The sequence below is a fragment of the Neofelis nebulosa genome, chromosome 10 (genome assembly GCF_028018385.1).
Source record: "Neofelis nebulosa isolate mNeoNeb1 chromosome 10, mNeoNeb1.pri, whole genome shotgun sequence".
NCBI lineage: Eukaryota > Metazoa > Chordata > Mammalia > Carnivora > Felidae > Neofelis > Neofelis nebulosa.
Genome location: NC_080791.1, coordinates 115,551,735 through 115,573,515, shown reverse-complemented (window position 1 = coordinate 115,573,515; position 21,781 = coordinate 115,551,735). Strand labels below are relative to the sequence as shown.

The window sequence follows — 21,781 nt, the reverse complement described above, 5'->3', positions numbered from 1 at the left end:
CAGGACCAGACTTCACTGCTGACCACCCCCGCCCCACTCCAATGCTTAAGTGCTGACCCTGGGAACAGGGCTTTCAGAAAGGTCTCCAAGCTAACTTTTCCTCAAGAGACCACAGGTTCCTGTCCCCCAACCTCCTGTCTTCATCAGTGGGAGTCCTTACAACAAAGTACCACCAACTGAGTGGCTCATAAACACCAGATTTGTTCCTCATGCTTCTGGAGGCTGGAGGTCAGATCAGGGTGCCGGTGTGGACAGATTCTGGGGAGACCACCCTCCGGGTTGCAATATGGCCAACTTCTCACGGTGTGCTCCTGTGTTGGAAGGGGCTAGGGACTCTGTGGGGTCTCTTTTATAACAACATCAATCCCATCATGAGGCCCCACCCTCGTGACCCAGTTACCTCCCAGAGCCCCGGCTTCGTGATATCATCACTTTGGGCACTGAGATTTCAGCAAATAAATTGTGGGGGACACATTCAGTCCATTGCTCTCCCTCTGCCCAGTCTCCCAGCACAGGTGACGGGGGCTCTGCTTAGCCAGCTGTTCAGGCAAAAAGCATTGGCTTACCCCCCTTCTCCCTCTGTCACCCATACCAAGTCCATGTGGCCCGTCTCCCAGGGCAGGCCGAGTGTCATCACCCTGTGATGAATGACCTCTGGGACCAGGTCACACTCGCCCCCCCCCCCTTCTCAGTACTGAAACCAGACTGATCCTGTTACAACAGAAGACAGGTCACATCCTCCCTCTGCTCAGAACACTGCAGTGGCTCCCACCTCACTCCCAGTGAGATCTGAAGTCATTGCAATGGCTAATGGCCATTGGCTGATTAATAGCTAATGGCTAAGGCCCTGCGAGGTTGTTCCGGGCAGACCCCCAAGGAGATCTGTGTGTAGGATGCTTCATAGGAACGTTGTTGGGGTCGAGCCCTTGGAAGGGAGGGGCTGAAGCAGGGTAGGGCAGAAGGAGAAGGGGAAGCCAAGCCACAGCGAAGCCCGGAGCTAACCCTCAGGCTCTCTGGAGCTCGGGTGGCCCTTGCGAGATGTCCGGAGCAGGGCAGAGGGCCCCGTGTGTACGCCACTGTGTTGATTGGACACGGGAAGCAGGATACCTCTCAGAGGAGGTGTGACCCCCCCAGAAGCCGGGGCAGTGAGCCCTTCCTTCCTCATAGTGGGTCTGAATGTGCATCATGGTGTTGGTACAGGCTCTGGGGCGGTCTTTCCAGGGTCTCAGTAGTCCCCTCATCCTAGGGGGGGACTCAGAAGGAGGTGAGTGGAAAGGGCTGTCTTCTGCTGCCGCCGCTGGTCTCAGGGCCACACAAAAGCCATCGTCTCTCTCCGCTGGAATCCGTCCCACGTTCACCTCACCCTCGGCCACCACCTCTGCTAGGCCCAGCAGATGACTGTGTGATGTGAGCCCTTCTCTGTCAGACCTGGGGCCTGGTCACCACACTCTTCCTGGGGCAGGAGTGCTGCACATGCCCATTTACCATCAAAACTGGGCAAGAGGGGGCCTGCTCCCCACCTCCATGTGGAGCAGCAGCCCTCCCTCATCTCCGGGACCTTGTCTATGGCCCTGCTGGGAGAAAACCGGTGTCCGTGTGGCATCTAGAGCCAGTGGGTCAACAGTAGCTGGTTGGGTCACGTGACGGAAGCTTTCCCACTTTGGGAAATGGAGCCTCTGAGCTCACAGAGCCCACGGTAGCAGGATGGAGGCCGTGTATGTGTGGAAAGGCAGAACCACCAGGCCTGCCCTTGGGCGCTGTACCCTACCCCGTGCAGTCTACCCACGGCGACACAGCACTTCATACCCTTCTTTGATCTGGCGGCCACCTTCTGGATCTCGCCTCTGCTCTGCTTGCTCAAGTGGGTTACTGGTGGACCCGAGCCTGCATACCCAGCATGGAGCATGATACACCTTATGGGACCCTGTATCGGGGTCAACACTCTGAGACCTCAGGAGGTGCCGGCTGAAGACCGAGAACAGGGAAGGAAACCACACCGGGAATGCGTTGAACCCCCTGAGCCAAGGGCCCAGAGAAAGTAACTGGCTTGCAGCTGTGCTCCCAGGAAGCATTCCCTTCCCACGGATCCTCAGGACACCCTTGAGCGAGGGGGTATGTAGAGCATTAGACCGCAGGACACCCTGGATGGGTGTGGGTACAAGCCCCAGCTCTGTCCAGATCTCTGCTCGCACTGAGCTGACCCCTGGAGCACCAGGCTGGGAAATCGTCCTTTTCCATCATCTGGTTCGCAGGGGCTCTCCCCGCAGCCCTGGTGGGAGCAGAGGGACAGGCGAGCACGGCAGTGGTGGGTGACACGGCGGTGCAAACTGCCCGTTTGATCTGGAACGTTCCACCTCCACCCTCTCACGCATCCCTGCTGACTTGGCGGGGCCGAGACAGCCCTGCTCTGCTCGTGGTAGGCAGGTCTGCCACCTGGTGGCCCGTGTCCGTCTTTAGAGATCTGGGCAGGTCACTGTCCACACACCCCAGCCCTGAGGACGACTGGGTCTACATCTGGCACAGCAGCTGACGCGGGGCTCCCGCCGGGCCGGTCTGCAGCACTCCACTGTCTCTGCCAAGGTCCTGGGTCTGGGGGTCAGACTGGTGAATGAAATGGGGCTCTGGTGGGGGCCAGCACCGCTGCACCCGTTAGGTTCGAGGGTGGCACTGATTTCTGCTGCCCTTCGGGATGAGACACTGTTCTTTATTTGTCTCCCGGTGGTGGGGGGGGGGGGGTGCAATTGCAGACGTCTCCACCTGGCTGGCCCCACCACCACGGCTCTGACCCTGAGGGCCACTGATCCAATGTGAGGATGAGCCAACCACCCTTTCTTTCTTTTCTGGTAACTCGTCTGAAGAGTGGAAACTGCCTCCCCCCTGGGGAGTTCCAGGGGCCCCCCTGAGAGTTTGATTTGGGCCTGGAGCCCCTGATTCTTTGGACCCGATGTGCCCAACCTGAAAAAGAAGCCAGGATGAGGCCTCGTTCTGGATCTTAGGGGAAAAGCTTTCAGTCTTTCACCATGGGGTGTAACGTCAGCTGTGAGTTGTCCATAGACGTCCTTTATCAGGTTGACGAATTTCCTTTCTATTTCTAGTTTTGTGTGTGTGTGTGTGTGTGTGTGTGTGATCAGGAAAGGTTGTTGGATTTTGTCAAATACTTTTTCTGCAGGAACTGAGATGATCACATGGTGTTTTTTCTTCATTCTTTTAATATGGAGTATTATACTGATTGATTTTTTTAAATTGAAGGAGAGTTGACACACAATGTTAACTGGTTTCAGGTGTACAACATAGTGATTCCACAAGCCTGTCCGTTATGCTGGGCTCAGCACGAGTGTAGCTGCCATCTGTCATCACACAACATATGACAACGTCATTGACTGTATCCCCTATCCTGTGCTTTTCATCCTCGTGACTCATTCATTCCATAAGTGGAAGCCTGTACCCCCCACCTCCCTTCCCTCTTCTTGCTCACCCTCACCTCCCTTCCCTCTGACAATCATCAGTTTGTTCTCTGTATTTATGAGTCTGTTTCTGCTTTTTGCTTATTTGTTCATTTGTATGTTATCTTATTTTATTATTTTATTTCTTTAAAGATTTTCTTTTATTTGGGTGCCTGGGTCGCTCAGTCAAGTGTCCCACTTCGGCTCAGGTCATGATCTGGTGGTTCATGAGTTGGAGTCTGGGGTTGGGCTGTGTGCTGACGGCTCAGAGCCTGGAGCCTGCTTCGGATTCTGTGTCTTCCTCTCTCTCTGCCCCTCCCCTGCTCACGCTCTATCTCTCAAAAAATGAATTAAAAAAATATTTTCTTTTCTTTATATTTTAAAATGTTTATTTATTTTGAGAGAGAGAGCAGGGGAGGGGCAGAGAGAGAGGGAAAGAGAGAATCCCAAGCAGGCTCTGCTCTGTCAGTACAGGGCTTGACACAAACTCTCACAAACTGTGAGATAATGATCTGAGCTGAAATCGAGAGTCAGAGGCTTAACTAGCTGAGCCACCCAGGTGCCCCTCCTTTGTTTTTCAGCTGCTACATGTAAGTGAAATTGAAATCAGATGCTATTTGTCTTTCTCTGTCTGGCTTATTTCATTTGTATAATGCCCTCTAGATCACCCATGTTCACAGGTGGCAAGATTTCTTTTTTCTTATGGCTGTGGAATGTTCCATCATCTAAACACACCACATCTTCCTTATCCATTCACCTACAGATGGACACTTGGGCTGCTTCCGTAACTTGGCTACTGTAAATAATGCTGCAATGAACGTAGGGGTGCATGTATCTTTTTGAATTAGTGTTTTCATTTTCTTTGGGTTAGTACCCAGTGGGATCCCAGGGGACTTACTGGATCACATGCTATTACTGTTTTAACTTTTTGAGGAATATAATAATTGCTTTTTACTTCTTAAACTATCATTACATTTCTGGGAGAAATCCCATCTGGTCTCAGTGTATACTCTTTCTGATATGTTGCTGGATTCAGAGTGCTAGAAATTCATTGAGTATTTTCTGTCTATAGTCATAAGGGATATATCAGTTATATCTTAGTGCAGAGCCTGCTTCAGATCCCCTGTCTCCCTCTCTCTCTGTCTCTACCCCACTTGTGCTTTATCTCTCTCTCTTGCTCTCTCAAAAGTGAATAAAAACATTTAAAAATTAAAAAAAAAAACTGAGCAGCTAAGACTTGTGCATGCCAGTGTAAACACCAGCCAAAACACGTAAAAGCAACAAAATGGGGGCTAAGAAGGACAAAAAAATGACAGAATGACAGATGACAAACTGGCAGAATGTTACTGCATGAGGGCACATGGAAGCCAAGTTCTAAAGGGGTCTTGACCCAAATCAAAACTCTCAGTGGGCCCCAGGCCGTCCCAACAGGCTTCTTCCACTCCTCATGCCAGGAAAGGGAATAGAAATAAACGGTGGTTGGCTCATCCTTGCACTGGATCAGTGGCCTTCTGGGTAAGAGCCATCGAGTGGTGGGGCCAGCCAGGTGGGGACGTGGGCCACCAGGTCACCTGGCAGCAGAGTTGCCCATGTGAGCAGGGTTGTACAAGACCTGCCAAGTCAGAGCTCTGAGTGGGCCCAGCACCAATGCATTAGAGGATGGAGCAGAACATTCCAGATCAAACAGTTTACACTACCCCATGTCATCTACCACCGATGCCCGACACCCATCCTTCTGCTCCTGCCCGGGATCTAGAGGCAAGCACAAAGATGTCAATGTGTTGGTCCCTGAACATGAGTCTTCTATGGCCTGATGAATGTCCTGTAGTGAAGTGTGTTGCATTTAGCTCCTACCAACTTGTAAGAGCTGATTGTTAAATATCAAGGGATTTTTTTGTCCCAATTGTGAAACACAGTTGTTGTTAAAATTAAATCATGCACGGGGCGCCTGGGTGGCTTGGTCGGTTGAGCGTCCGACTTTGGCTCAGGTCATGATCTCACGGTCCGTGAGTTCGAGCCCCGCGTCGGGCTCTGTGCTGACAGCTCGGAGCCTGGAGCCTGTTTCAGATTCTGTGTCTCCCTCTCTCTCTGCCCCTCCCCTGTTCATGCTCTGTCTCTCTTTGTCTCAAAAATAAATAAACGTTAGGGCGCCTGGGTGGCACAGTCGGTTAAGCGTCCAACTTCAGCCAGGTCACGATCTCGCGGTCCGTGAGTTTGAGCCCCGCGTCGGGCTCTGGGCTGATGGCTCGGAGCCTGGAGCCTGTTTCCGATTCTGTGTCTCCCTCTCTCTCTGCCCCTCCCCCGTTCATGCTCTGTCTCTCTCTGTCCCAAAAATAAAAATTAAAAAAAAGTTGAAAAATAAATAAATAAATGTTAAAAAAAATTAAAAAAAAAAAAATTAAATCATGCAGGAAAATTGTTAGGAACTCCAAAATCTATCGTCCCACTGAATCAATGAATAAACTGCCAAAGTCAACTGAATTTTTTTATTGTGGTAAAGTGTATATAACATAAAATGTACCTTATTTACGTTTAAAATTTTAACTTTGGTTAAGCATACAGCTAAGTGTCTCTACCTACAGGCTAATTATCCAAAATGTAGGTGAACATGGGAGGAGGCGTACCAGCAGAATCGGCAAAAACAGACTCTCTGCGAGATTTCACTAATTTTCTCCTTCCCACTCATTGGTGCTTGGGGAAGCTGGGGCTCCGGGAGCCCGCCCTGTGCCCAGTGGCAGTCTGAGATCTTCACCTCCACCCAGGAACCAGAGCGAGCTTCCAGCTGGCGGCTCTGGGAACTCAGGGGGTAGAGCAGCCTCATGCTAAGGCCACACGGTACGCAGGATTAAAATGCTTCCACAGGTTCAATTACATCAGCTCATCTGGAGCACAGAGGAGAGAATGTAGGAGCCAGCTTCATGTCAAGGCCCAAACAAAATGGGAAACACCTCAGATCTTAGCAGTCCAAGACCTCTTCCACACGCTGAGAAAATGTAGGTGAAACACGCCTGTGTTCTCCTTGTGGATGGAAATGTGAGGAAGCCCAGCTATTCCCTCTCCAAGTGACTGCTCGATGCCCGTGGGTCATGGCTCCTGTGGGTCCTTCTTCACATTGGGTCCAGATCCCGTCAAGAGGGAGGCTGAAGCTCCTTCAGCCCTTCACAGTTGGATCAGTTCCCGTGCGGACCCTCGTGTCTCTCAGCTCCGGCCGGAGCCACTGTGTCCACAAACACCACCTGAGCCCTTTCCGCGCTACGTGCAGCCTGCTCGCTGCTGCTGCCAGACTCCCCACGCCCACAAGTGCCGTCCCCTGGCCCGCAGTCTGGGCACACAGGGCTGGGAGCTGCAGGTGTGAGGGCAGGGATGAGAGCGGGGCCTGGGAGTTGCTCTGGTGCCCAGATTGTTCCCATGCTTGTCCCCAGGGTCTTTCTCAGGCCCATGTCGGTCCTGTCTGAGGCTTGAAGGGTCTCCCAGCCGCTCCTGCCCCAGCCCCAGTGGGGGGCTTAAGTGTGGCCCCACGCTGTGCTGTGCAGTAAACTGCTCCCTTAACACGGCCACTCCTCAGACGTTGTCCTGTGGGCCATAGCAGCCTTCCTACCTGGAAACACCTCAGAAACTCTACTCACCATGTGGCTTTTCCGTTGGTGTAGGATTAGTCGATCTATGCACTAGTCAGGGCTGAAGGATGGGAAAAAGGAAGAAAATGATTGAAACCAGCTCATAAGCCAAAGTCTAAACTGTCGCATAATACGATTCTTTGTCTTTAGAAAACCCTTCTCTTTAGCCCCCATGATGTTATTTTTGACGGATTCTCCACTAAGCTTCAGTAAACAGGAGGAACAGAGTGCACTTGACCCTATCCAAGTAGACCTGGAGGTTGCACTGGTAGGTGGCAGATGACATTAGCAGAGAGCCTCCAGCAAGGAGCAGGCAGCACGTCACGCAGGGCCCCGGTCGGTGCTCAGGGTCCACCAGGGGCCCAAGGACACATCTGGCAGCAGCACATGGACAGAGGCCTGACCACACGTCCCTCAGTCCTCGGCTGGTGGCCTTCCTGATGGGAGTCCACTCTGGGGAGAGAAAACGCCCACAAGGGTTTATACAACAAAGTGGCATTCATTCCATAATTGCCAGACATGGCGATGGCAGGACCGTGGGACGGAAAGGCCAGAGGACCCTTGGGGCTCGAGTGAGCTGCCAACCAGCTGGCCCGAGCCTCATGGCCTGGGGTACCTAGTCGGGTGCTCTGTCCCGGACATCAGGCCTGGCCACAGGGCACGCTTTGGCCAATGAAAAATCGAAAGATGCGAAGTGAGCAGTGTTTTGAAAGTGTTTATGTATGGGGTTTGCCCTCTTGCAACTCTGCTGTAGCCACAACATGCTTTAGGAAGGCGGCTTGCCCCCGGCCGGCACCAACCCTAAGGCAAAGCCATGACTATGACCCACGGTGTGGTACACCAGAAGTGAATGTGTCTTCCTGAGCTACTGAGGCTTTTGTTAAGTGGCATTATTTTGCAATAGCTAAAATCATATTTAAAAATACAAGCTAATGGGGCGCCTGGGTGGCGCAGTCGGTTAAGCGTCCGACTTCAGCCAGGTCACGATCTCGCGGTCCGTGAGTTCGAGCCCCGCGTCAGGCTCTGGGCTGATGGCTCGGAGCCTGGAGCCTGTTTCCGATTCTGTGTCTCCCTCTCTCTCTGCCCCTCCCCCGTTCATGCTCTGTCTCTCTCTGTCCCAAAAATAAATAAAAAACGTTGAAAAAAAAAATTTAAAAAAAAAATAAATAAAATAAAATAAAATAAAATAAAAATAAAAATACAAGCTAAAAGGAAACAATACACATAATGTGAAAAGGCAGACCATAAGGAACATAACCCAAAATAATAATAATTATATTGAATGCAAATTGAGGGAGTACTCCATTTAAAAGTCGAGGGGCACCTGGGTGGCTCAGTCAGTTGAGCATCCGACTTGGGCTCAGGTCAAGATCTCTCGGCTCGTGGGTTCGAGCCCCACGTCAGGCTCTGTGCTGACAGCTTGGAGCCTGGAGCCTGCTTCGGACTCTGTGTCTCCCTCTCTGTCCCTCCCCCACTTGTACTCTGTCTCTCTCTGCCTCTCAAAAATAAATAAATATAAAAAATAAAATAAAAAAATTATTATACTAATACTGGACAACATAGACTCTAAGGGGAGAAGCATTACAAGGGGATATTTCAGGATGGGGAAAAAAAAAAACCCAGCCCAAGACATATCCTATTCAAAGTGCAAAGATATTGAAAGCAGCCAGATAAACAACCAATACACCTTATCTATAGAAAAGACGACATTGAAAGAAGAAAAAAAAATCCGTTTACCTGGAGTATTCCACATATAGTGAAATTATTCCTCGAAAGTGAAGGTGAAATGTATTTTCTCGAACAAAAACAAGGAATTTGTTAGCAGACCCTGTAAGAAACGTTAAAAGAAAATTTTCAGGCAGAAATAAAACTATATAGGTTAGAAACTTTAATCTCCATGAAGAAAGTACCTCAGAGAAGGACTAAACAAAGGTAAAATAAAACATTAATTCTTGTTCTTAGTTGAATGAAAATTGAGAGTAGCTACTGTTGGGGGGGGGGGGGGAGGGTGCATCTGGTGGCTCAGTCGGTTGAGCATCTGACTCTTGGTTTCGGCTCTGCTCTTGATCTTGCAGCTCGTGAATTCGAGCCCCGCATAGGGCTCCGTGCTGATAGTGTAGGGCCTGCTTGGGATTCTCTCTCTCCCCGTCTCTCTACCCTTCCCCTGCTCACGTGCACGCTCTCTCTCAAAATAAATGAATAAACTTAAAACCAAGAGTAGCTCCTAGGTTACGGTGACCGTGGTGACAATAGTTGGTTATTATTGCATAAACAAGGCAAAATGAATGACGGCAATGTTTTGAGGGATGGGAGGGAGGAGTTAGGAACACATCGTATGAGTTCCCTGCACCATCAGTGAAGCAGTACCTGTTATTTGAAGGTGGACACGGTTACAAACGTATAGAGGGTGCTTTCAGCTAGAATGCTTAAGTAAAACACACTTTCCACTCCAAATCCTCTCTGCCGTAAAAGAAGGAGCAAAAGCAAAACTTGTAAGAATAAAACATTTTAGGACTCTGGAAATTAGCAAAATGTTTGCACTATCTGGGTATGATCTAATCAAGAAAAAAACTGAATCTGGGGCACCTGGGAGGCTCAGTCGGTTAGGTGTCCAACTTCAGCTCAGGCCACAATCTCACAGTTTGTGGGTTCAAGCCCCCACATCGAGCTCTGTGCTGACAGGGCAGAGCCTGCTTGGGATTCTCTCTCCCTCTCTCTCTGCCCCTCCCATGCTAGTGCACTCTCCCTCTCCCTCTCAAAATAAATAAATAAACAAAAATAAAAGAAAATCTGAATCTTTGTAAGAACAGTGAACTTTGTGGTGTTTTAACTTTCCATAATCCCATCAACCACTCCTACCAACCCTTTGGTAATTTAAAAATGCTGACCCTAAAAATAAAACTAGCAGTATTTTACCAGCAAAATAGCAGAGAATTGCAATCTAGGACAGCTAGTTATGTCAAAACCACAAGCAAGGTGCCCTTCTTCCTCTGGGAATGCCAAGGGCCGCCCAGAGTGGGGGTGGTGGCGAGAGCTCCCCCTGCTGGCCAGGTTAGTGAGGTTGCCTTTGCCCAGTTTCACAAAATCCAACAGCCCCCAAACCTCCCAGGTGACCATAGCACCTGGAAAGAAGTCTGGAGTTTCTTTCCAGAGACTTGGCACTATTTGAGCACTGTGATGACGCCCTGGGATACACTAGTCACAGTGGTCTTCTCTTCTGGCCTAACTCAGAATTTGCACAGTGTGAACACATTTTCTCCCTGGACGTTTGTTTAAAAACTTCAGGAGCAATTGTTTAACATCATGGCTGCTTGAGGCAGCACAGAGTATTAGGGGGCAGACAGTAAGGTAACCAGAGAGCTTCAGAGGAGAAGCTGGGGGACGAGATGTCTATAGGAGATCTTTTGAAAACTTCCAACAATTCTAAAGTGGGCAAAGAACTTGAACCACCACTTCTCCCCAGAAGATAAACAAATGATCAGCAAGCACATGAAAAGATATTCAGCATCACTGCTCACTAAGGAAATGCAAATCAAAACTACAATGAGATGCCACCTCATACCCATTAGGATGGCTTTTACCAGTAAAACTGAAAATAGCATGTGTTGATGAGGATGTGAAAGAACAAGAACTTTCATGCCCTGTGGGTGGGAATGTAAAGTGGTACCCCTGCCATTAACCCTAACATAGAGTCACCATGTGACCCAGCAGTTCCAGCCCTAGGTAATTACCCAAGAGGAAGCTTATACACCTGTGACAATGGCAGCATTATCCTAAAGGTGGAGACAACCCAAATGCCCAACAACAGATGAAGGGATAAACAAATCATGATACATATACCCACTGGAATATTATTCAGCATAAAAAGGGACAAATCCTCAAAAACATGATGCTCGACACAAAAGGTTGCATATTGTATGATTTCTTTTATGTGCTGTCTCTGGAACAGGCAACTCCATGGAGACCTTTCTAGCAGGTTAGTGGTTATCAGGGGATGGGAGAAAAGGGGAGTGGATACTGAATACTTAATGGGTATAAGACGTTTTTCTGGAGTTGATGAAAAGTTTTGAAACTAGAGAGAGGTGGTGGTTACACAACATTGTGAATACACTAAATGCTGCTAGATTGTTCACTTTCAAAGGTTATTGTATGTTATGTGAATTTCACCTCAATGGAGAAAAAAAAACAGAAAGAAATCAACAAAATCTCCAACATATTCCAAGGATTCTAGAAGCCAGGAACATGGGTAGGGTTATGTTCATGTTCAAGAAAGACCTGGCAAGGTTCCACACTCTCACCTGTGTTCAGGGAGGAAGTGAATGTGGAGCCAGGCAGGCCCCAGCATGCTCCCAGGGCTCCTGACAAAGACAGGGGCCCTACTGGCTCCAGAAGTGTGAGAAATCTCTGTCCAAACATTAGCTCACCACAGATTTCATCAGGGACATCTGTGGTCGTAGAGGACAAAGCAAATAGACTTAACAGAATTGCTTCAGACAATAGTACCAACAGCAATAATAACAACAAAAAGGGGGAGATAGCCCCCCTGGGGAAGGGGTGAATCTGGTTTCCCAAGTTACCACATTATATTAGTTTAAAAGTCCAATTTTTGTGAAAAAGAAATAATAAAATCCAGTTTTCAACCAAAGCATCACGATAAATGCAAATAAACAAGAAACTATGGCTGATACACAGGGGGAAAAAGTAGTCAATAGAAACTGTCTCTGAGCGGGGTGCCTGGGTGGCTCAGTTAGTTAACCATCTGACTTTGGTTATAAGGTCATGATATCACAGTTCGTGGGTTTGAGCCCCACATCAGGCTCTGTGATGACAGCTCAGAGTCTGGAGCCTGCTTCAGATTCTGTGCCTCCCCATCTCTCTGCCCATCCCCTGCTCATGCTATCTCTCTCTCTCAAAAATAAATAAACATTAAAAAAATATTTAGGGGCACCTCGGTAGCTCAGTTGGTTAAACATCTGACTTCGGCTCAGGTCATGATCTCCCAGTTTGTGGGTTCGAGCCCTGGGTTGGGCTCTGTGCTGACAGCTCAGAGCCTGGAGTCTACTTTGGACTCTGTGTCTCCTCTCTCTGTCCCTCCACTGCTCTCTCTCTGTCTCTCTCTCAAAATAAACACTTAAAAAATTAAAAGAAAATATTTTAAAAAAGAAAGAAACTGTCTCTGAGGAACTCCACATATTGTAATTACTAAAAAAAAGACTATAAATCAGCTATCTGAAATCTGTTTAAAGAACTACAAGAAACCATATCAAACAAAGTAAAGTATGGGCAGGAACTCTCACCAAATAGAAAATATCAGTAAAGAGATACAAGTCATCAAAAAAGAAACAAATAGAAATTATGGAGTGGAAAAGTATCCTCCAAAATGAAAATTTCACAGAAGAGGTCAGCAGCATAATAGAGGCAGTAGACATTGAAAGTAAGTCAATGGAGATTATCCAGCCTGAGAAACAGGAAGAAGGAGGGAAGGAGAAAGAGAAGGAAAAGGAGAAGGAGAAGAGAAGGAGAAGGAGAAGAAAAAGGGGAGGAGGGAGGAGGAGGGGGAGGAGAAGGAGGAGGGGAAGAAAGGAGGAGGAGGGGGACAGGGCAGGAGGAGGGGAGAGGGAGGAGGAGAGGGAGGAGGGGAAGAAGGAGGAGGAGGGAGGAGTAGGGGGAGGAGGAGGAGTGGGAGGAGAAGAAGGAAGAGAGAGATGGGGAGGAGGAGGAGAAGAAAGAAGAGGAGGAGTAGAAGTAGGAGGAGGAGGAGGAGGGGGAGGAGGGAGATGGGGAGGAGAAGGAGAAAGAGGAAGAGGGGAGGATGGGGGAGGGAGGAGGAGGAGGGAGATGGGGAGGAGGAGAAGAAGGAGGAGGAGGGCTCCGTAAATCATACTAACACATGCATAAGGGTATCCCCTAAGGAGAGGAGTGATAGAAGAGAGGCAGAAGTAAGGACTGAACACTTACCAAATGTGGTAAAAAACATATCCAATAAGTGCAACAAGCCCACAAAGGGTAAGTGCAAAGAAATCTGGCCTGGACACAACACAATCAACTCCTGAGAGAAAAATCAGAGAATTTTGAAAGCCCCAAGAAAGAAGTAACCCATCCTGTATAAGGATCCTCAGGAAGACCAGAAGTGATGTCCCATCCAAACAACAGGGACCGGCAGGCAGTGGCATGATGCATCACAGTCAATCAAGAATTCTATGTCCAGCCAAAGTAGCCACACAAGTGAAGGAGAATTCAGACATTTCCAGATAAACAAAACCAGAAAGAATTCTAGGCTAGCAGAACTGGCCTACAAAAATACTAAAAGGAGTTCTTTAGGCTGAAATTAAAGAAGAGTAGACACTAACTCAAATTCACAGGAAGAAGTATATTCATCCATAGAAGTAACTATATTTGGAAATGTAAAACAACGGTATAAATGTATTTTTGTTTATAATTTTTTTTTCTGATTTAAAAGGCACTTTCATTAAGAAACATGATAACCTCTGGGACACAGCAAAGGTGGTCATAAGAGGAAAGTATATAGCAATCCAAGCCTTTCTAAAGAAGGAAGAAAGATCTCAGATATACAACCTAACCTTACACCTTAAGGAGCTGGAAAAAGAACAGCAAATAAAACCCAAAACCAGCAGAAGACAGGAAATAATAAAGATTAGAGCAGAAATTAATGCTAGCGAAACAAAAAAACAAAAAAAAACAGTAGAACAGATCAATGAAACCAGAAGCTGGTTCTTTGAAAGAATTAACAAAATTGATAAACCACTAGCCAGTTTGATCAAAAAGAAAAAGGAAAGGACCCAAATCAATAAAATCAAGAATGAAAGGAGAGAGATCACAACCAACACAGCAGAAATAAAAACAATAATAAGGGAATATTATGAGCAATTATATGCCAATAAAATGGGCAATCTGGAAGAAATGGACAAATTCCTAGAAACATATACACTGCCAAAACTGAAACAGGAAGAAATAGAAAATTTGAACAGACCCATAACCAGTAAGGAAATCAAATTAGTAATCAAAAATCTGCCAAAAAAACAAGAGCCCAGGGCCAGATGGCTTTCCAGGGGAATTCTACCAAATATTTAAGGAAGAGTTAACACCTATTCTCTTGAAAATGTTCCAAAAAATAGAAACGGAAGGAAAACTTCCAAACTCTTTCTGTGAAGCCAGCATTACCTTGATCCCAAAACCAGAGACCCCACTAAAAAGGAGAACTATAGACCAATTTCCCTGAATGAACATGGATGCAAAAATCCTCAACAAGATATTAGCCAACCAGTTCCAACAATACATTAAAAAAAATTATTCACCACAACTAAGTGGGATATATACCTTGGAATGCAGGGCTGGTTCAATATCCACAAAACAATTAACGTGATTCATCACATCAATAAAAGAAAGGACAAAAACCTCATGATCTTCTCAATAGATGCAGAGAAAGCATTTGACAAAATATAGCATCCTTTCTTTATAAAAACCCTAAGAAAGTAGGGATAGAAGGAGCATACCTTGAGATCATAAAAGCCATATATGAAAGACCCAACGCTAATATCATCCTCAATGGGGGAAAACTGAAGGCTTTCCCCCTAAGGTCAGGAACAAGACAGGGATGTCCACTCTCACCACTGTTATGCAACATAGTATTGGAAGTCTTAGCCTCTGCAATCAGACAACACAAAGAAATAAAAGGCATCCAAATCGTCCAGGAGGAGGTCAAACTTTCACTCTTCGCAGATAACATGATACTCTATATGGAAAACCCAAAAGATTCTGCCAAAAAACTGCTAGAATTGATTAATGAGTTCAGCAAAGTTGCAGGATATAAAATCAATGCACAGAAATCTGTTGCATTCCTATACACCAACAATGAAGCGACAGAAAGAGAAATCAAGGAATCGACCCCATTTACATTTGCACCAAAAACCATAAAATACCTAGGAATAAATCTAACCAAAGAGGTGAAAAATCTATACACTGAAAACTATACAAAGCTTATGAAAGAAATTGAAGAAGACACAAAAAAATGGAAAAAGATTCCATGCTCCTGGATAGGAAGAACAAATATTGTTAAAATGTCAATACCACCCAAAGCAATCCACATATTCAATGCAATCCCTATCAAAATAACACCAGCATTCTTCACACAGCTAGAACAAACAATCTTAAAATTTGTATGGAACCAGAAAAGACCCCGAATAGCCAAAGCAATCTTGAAAAAGAAAACCAAACCAGGAGGCATCACAGTAATCATCAAGACAGTATGGTACTGGCACAAGAACAGACACTCAGGTCAATGGAACACAATACAGAACCCAGAAACATATGGCCAACTAATCTTTGACAAAGCAGGAAAGAATATCCGGTGGAATAAAGACGATCTGTTCAGCTAGTGGTGCTGGGAAAACTGGACAGCGACATTCAGAAGAATGAACCTGGACCACTTTCTTACACCATACACAAAAATAAACTCAAAATGGATGAAAGACCTAAATGTAAGACAGGAAGCTATCAAAATTCTCGGGGAGAAAGCAGACAAAAACCTCTTTGATCTTGGCCACAGCAACCTCTTAATCAACACGTCTCCGGAGGCAAGGGAAACAAAAGCAAAAGTGAACTACTGAGACCTCATCAAAATAAAAAGCTTCTGCACAGCCAAGGAAACAATCAGCAAAACTAAAAGGTAACCAACAGAATGGGAGAAGATATTTGCAAATGACATATACATATCAGATAAAGGGTTACTATCCAAAATCTATAAAGAACTTATCAAACTCAACACCCAAAACACAAATAATCCAGTGAAGAAATGGGCAAAAGACATGAATAGACACTTCTCCAAAGAAGACATCTGGATGGCCAGCCAACATATGAAAACATGCTCAACATCACTCATCATCAGGGAAATACAAATCAAAACCACAATGAGATACCACCTCACACCTGTCAGAATGGCTAACATTAACAACTCAGGCAACAACAGATGTTGGCAAGGATGCGGAGAAAGAGGATCTCTTTTGCATTGTTGGTGGGAATGCAAGCTGATGCAGCCACTCTGTATACAGTGTGGAGGTTCCTCAAAAAACTAAAAATAGAACTACCCTATGACCCAGCAATTGCACTACTAGGCATTTATCCAAGGGATACAGGTGTGCTGTTTCGAAGGGACACAGGCACCCGCATGTTTATAGCAGCACTATCGACAATAGCCAAAGTATGGAAAGAGCCCAAATGTCCATCGACAGATGAATGGATAAAGAAGGTGTGGTATATATAGACAATGGAGTATTACTCGGCCATCAAAAAGAATGGAATCTTGCCATTGGCAACCACATGGATGGAACTGGAGGGTATTATGCTAAGTTAAATTAGAGAAAGACAAAAATCATATGACTTCACTCATATGAGGACTTTCAGAGACAAAACCGATGAACATAAGGGAAGGGAAACAAAAAGAATATGAAAACAGGGAGGGGGACAAAACAGAAGAGACTCATAAATATGGAGAACAAATGGAGGGTTGCTGGAGGGGGTGTGGGAGGGGGGATGGGCTAAATGGGTAAGGGGCACTAAGGAATCTACTCCTGAAATCATTGTTGCACTATGTGCTAACTAATTTGGATGTAAATTTTAAAAAAAGAAAAGAAAAGAAACATGATAAATCTGGTGTTTATATCAGATAACATTATATGCAATGAATAAAGATATCATGTGTGTGATGAAAATGTCACAAAAGGTGGAGGACTGAATGCAGGTGGGGGGGATAAAAGTTTTGGATATTATTGAAATTAAGTGGGATTATTTCAAGCCAGTTTATTATGAATTAAAATGCTAATATTAATCCCCACACTTGCAAAAAATATAGTAAAAAAAAAAGTGTGGGGGAAAGGAAATTAAAAGACAAATGATCTATTTTATACAAATAAGACTATTACTGGGGTGCCTGGGTTGCTCAGTCGGTTAAGTGTCCAACTTCGGCTCAGGTCATGATCTCATGACTGACGAGTTTGAGCCCCACGTCGGGCTCTGCGCTGACAGCTCGGAGCCTGGAGCCTGCTTTGGATTCTGTGTCTCCCTCTCTCTCTGCTCCTCCCCTGCTCATGCTCTGTCTCTCTTTGTCTCTCAAAAATAAATAAATGTTTTAAAAAATTAACAAATAAGGCTATTACTGAGTAATAAGAAAAATAGAAAATAAGACACAGGGATGCCTGGGTGGCTCAGTCTGTTGAGCATCTGACTTCATCTCAGGTCATGATTTCACATTTGTGGGTTCGAGCTCCACATCAGGCTCTGTGCTGACAGCTCAGAGCCTGGAGCCTGCTTCGGATTCTGTGTCCCCTTCTCTCTCTGCCCCTCCCCTGCTCAGGCTCTGTCAATCTCTGTCTCTCCAAAAATAAAATAAAACTTTTTTTAAAAAGAAAATAAGACATAGTACATACAGAAAAAATGGCAAATTCAAGTCACACTTACCTTAGTGATCGTATTAAATGTAAATGGGTAAATGCTCAATCAAAAGACAGAATGGTGGAAAGGGTTAGAAAAACATATGTGCCGGGGCGCCTGGGTGGCGCAGTTGGTTAAGCGTCCGACTTCAGCCAGGTCCCGATCTCGCGGTCCGTCACGATCTCGCGGTCCGTGAGTTCAAGCCCCGCGTCGGGCTCTGGGCTGATGGCTCGGAACCTGGAGCCTGTTTCCGATTCTGTGTCTCCCTCTCTCTCTGCCCCTCCCCCGTTCATGCTCTGTCTCTCTCTGTCCCAAAAATAAATAAAAAACGTTGAAAAAAAAATTAAAAAAAAAAAAAGAAAGAAAAACATATGTGCCAAGTCATGCCCCACCCAATCCCTAAGCCACCGCAAACATCTCGAGCAGCCTCCTTGCTCTGCTCTATCAAACCATTTTTGGACCTGCTGGGGACCACCCCATTCTCCCCATAATTCATCATTATGGGAGAGATACACCTTGGCCCAGCCTCTTGGTGGATGTGTGGACTCATCACATTCAACATTTGAATCAGAAGTTTTGGTGTATGGGGGCACCATTCTGATACTGTTGGGCTAGCCTCTCACAGGTACACACCTACTAGACTTAACATAAGAAAACACATTGTTCTTATGGGCACACGAAATATTCTCCAGCTGGAACACGTTAGGTCATAAAACAATTCTCCATAGATGCAAAAGGATTGAAATTGTACAAAATATATTATTTGACCACAATGAAATATAATTACAATTCTATAGCAGAAGATAAATAGGGAAATTCACAAATGTGTAAGTTAGACAACATATCCAGGGTAATAAATCACAAGATAGACTAGAAAGTACTTTGAGATGCATGAAAATGAAACCCAAATGTACAGACATTTTGGGAGGCAGGACGAGCAACTTCTGGAGGGAACTCCTCTAGGCAGAGACTACTACTTACAGAGGAGAAGGATGTCAAATCTATACATGGGGCGCCTGGGTGGCGCAGTCGGTTAAGCATCCGACTTCAGCCAGGTCACGATCTCGCGGTCCGTGAGTTCGAGCCCCGCGTCAGGCTCTGGGCTGATGGCTCGGAGCCTGGAGCCTGTTTCCGATTCTGTGTCTCCCTCTCTCTCTGCCCCTCCCCCGTTCATGCTCTGTCTCTCTCTGTCCCAAAAAAAAAAAAAAAAAAAAAAAAAAAAAAAAAAAAAAAACGTTGAAAAAAAAAATCTATACATGGCCTTTCACCTTAAGAAAGTAGGGAGTGGGGCGCCTGGGTGGCACAGTCGGTTAAGCGAAGCGTCCAACTTCAGCCAGGTCACGATCTCGCGGTCCGTGAGTTCGAGCCCCGCGTCAGGCTCTGGGCTGATGGCTCGGAGCCTGGAGCCTGTTTCCGATTCTGTGTCTCCCTCTCTCTTTGACCCTCCCCCGTTCATGCTCTGTCTCTCTCTGTCCCAAAAATAAATAAAAAAAAAAAAAAGTTGGAGAAAAAAAAAAAAAAATTAAAAAAAAAAAAAAAAAGAAAGTAGGGAGTAAAAGAGCAAAAGAAAAGGAAAGCTGGCAGAAGGAAGGAAATGGTAAAGGTTAGAGCAGGCATAAAGAAAATCAACAAAACCAGGGCACCCGGGCAGCTCAGTTGGTTGAGCATCCGAATTTGGCTCTGGTCATGATCTCATGGTTCGTGGGTTCAAGCCCCGCATCAGGCTCTGTGCTGACAGCTCAGAACCTGGAGTCTGCTTCAGATTCTGTGTCTCCCTCTCTCTCTGCCCCTGCCCCACTTGTGTTCTGTCTCTCTCTCCAAAATAAATAAATATTAAAAAGAAGAAAGAAAGAAAACCAACAAAACCAAAAGTGGATCTTTGAAAAGATCAACAAAATTGGCAAACCTTCAGCTAGATGCACTAAGGAGAAAAAAGGCTCAGATTTCTAAAACCAGACATGCAAGTAGGGACATTACAACCTATCTCCAGAAATAAAGGAATTACAGGAATGCTGTGAACAATTGTTCACCAACAAGGTGGATAATCTAGATGAGATGGAGTCCCACGAACACACAGTCTACAAACTGACTCAAAGGGATGTGGAGTACAACTCAGCAGGAAAAAGACAAATGACCCCTTTCAAAGTGGCAAAGGCTTGGAATAGACCCTTCTCCAGGGAGAACGGACAAGTGCCAGTGAGCACATGAGAAGATGTTGAGCCTGTTAAGTCACATGGTAACGCAAGTAAACATCACAATGAGATGTCATTTTTCATTAGGATGAGAATTTAAGTTTGCCTTTGACTTTTGATGGATTGACTATGATGTGTCTAGGGTGTGAGTCTCTTTGGGGTCATTCTTTGAATTTGTGTAGCTTCTTGGACATGTGGACTAATGTGGATTTTTTTCATCAAATTATGTAAGTTTTGAGCCACCCTTTCTTCAAATGCTTGCTCTGTGCTTTCTCTCGCCTCTGCCCTGGGATCCCTTCATGCCCATGTTGTACCGAAGATGCTGTCCCACAGCCTCTGAGGACCAATTCATCTGTCTTTATTCTTTCTCTTTCTGTGCTTCAGGCAGGATAATCCCGACTACCTGCCTTTGTGCTCATTCATTCTTTCTTCTTATGGGTCCAATGTGCTCTCACCCCCACCGGCCGACTTTTCATGTCACTTATAGCACTTTCCAATGTCAGAATTTCCATTTGGGTCTTTTAAAAATGTTTTCTCTTTACATAGTCTCTGTTTAGTAAAACACTATTCTCATATTTCCCTTTAACTTATTAGACAAGAGTTCTTTGGGGTTTCTCAATCATATTTTATTCATTAAAAAAATTTTTAGCGTTTAGTTTTAAGGGAGAGAGATACAGAGCGAGTATCTCTCTCTGGGAGGGGCAGAGAGAGAGAGGGAGACACAGAATCTGAAGCAGGCTCTGAGCTGTCAGCAGAGAGCCCAACGTGGGGCTCAAACTCACGAACCGTGGTATCATGACCTGAGCCAAAACTGGATGCTCAACCAACCGAGCCACCCAGGCACTGCATCTTGATATTTTAAATCTTTGTTGAGTTACCCAATGTCTCAGAGACATTGTCTCAGGGCCCCTCAGAGACAGCTTCTGCTGAATGTTTCCCTCAGCATGTAGGCCGCGTATTCATGCTTCTTTGAATATCTGACAATTTCAGTTTGAAAACAGGACGTTTGGGGTTTTTTTATGTTTACTTAGTTTCGAGAGACAGAGAGCACCAGCAGGGGAGGGACAGAGAGAGGTATAGAGGATCTGAAGCAGGTGGATGCTGACAGCAGGGAGCCCAACGCGGGGCTCGAACCCATGACCGTGAGATCATGACCTGAGCTGAAGTCGGAGGAGGCTCAGCTGACTGTGCCCCCCAGATGCCCCTAAAAGCAGACATTTTCAATAACATAATGTGGCAGCCCTGGATATCAGGCCCTCTGCCCAGCAGGCTTTGCAGCCCACACTCTTGTCGATGTCATAGTTGCTGTTTGTTTAGAGGTGTTCTTGCACTGATTGGGGAGGCCTTTGTTTCTGTGCTGAGTGTAGACACTGAGTTTCTGTGCAGTTACTTTGGTGGTGAGCTAATGTGTGCACAAAGATTAAATGCCTGCAACCAATAAATCTCCCAGTGTTTGCTGAAGGGTTTGGGGGCTGGGGGAGACACACCTTCAATTCTCTAGCAATTCATAAGCCTTCCCTGGTTTTCACTTCCTGCTCATGCAGGACTTCAAGGTAAGCCTGAGGTGAGAAATATTGCGTGTGTGTGTATATATATATATATGATTAAAATTTATAATCCCTATGGAAAAGGATGTCCCGAGAGAGAAATGCTAACCTAACATGTGAAAATATTAAAGAAGTGAATGGGAATGACTCACGGGTGAATGAGTACAAGGAAGACCCCAGGCCCCAACAGGAAACGCCTCTGTCACCCTCCATGTCTGCCCTGAGGCTGAGCTTTGTGCTCAGGGGGTCCGGAGCGTCCACAGCCCGGCATCCACCTGGCCACCTTGCAGAGGAGGTCTGTCCCTGGAGCTGCATCTCAGGAAGGCTGGGCAGCATTGTCTGACTCCAGGAGAACGTAAGTCACTTACCCACTGCAACCCCTTCCCCGGGACTAGCAGACCCAGTACCGGTAGGAGCCACTGGCTGTGATGGAGAGTCTGGAGGCAGGAAGGTGGCAGATGGCGTCTGTAAGGCTTTCATCGGCCTGGGCCAGTTTCCACCAGTTTCATGCAAATCAACCATTTTGGAAATCTCTG

At 46.2% G+C, this 21,781-nt stretch overlaps 2 long non-coding RNA genes across 2 annotated transcripts in view; one reads left to right on the top strand and one right to left on the bottom strand.

Annotated features, from left to right (window-relative positions):
* The first annotated feature begins 1,867 nt into the window (after window positions 1-1,867).
* LOC131488409 (uncharacterized) lies at window positions 1,868-4,277 on the top strand. The gene is made up of 2 exons (XR_009250200.1): window positions 1,868-3,068; window positions 4,107-4,277. It is a non-coding gene; the product is annotated as an uncharacterized LOC131488409 (long non-coding RNA).
* A 1,653-nt stretch (window positions 4,278-5,930) lies between these two features.
* Window positions 5,931-21,781, bottom strand: part of LOC131488404 (uncharacterized) — a 29,933-nt gene continuing 14,082 nt past the window's right edge. The window contains exons 3-4 of the long non-coding RNA XR_009250196.1: window positions 8,798-8,888; window positions 5,931-7,121 (exon numbers count right to left, since the gene is read on the bottom strand). This is a non-coding gene — a long non-coding RNA (uncharacterized LOC131488404). The remainder of the gene's footprint in view (window positions 7,122-8,797; window positions 8,889-21,781) is intronic.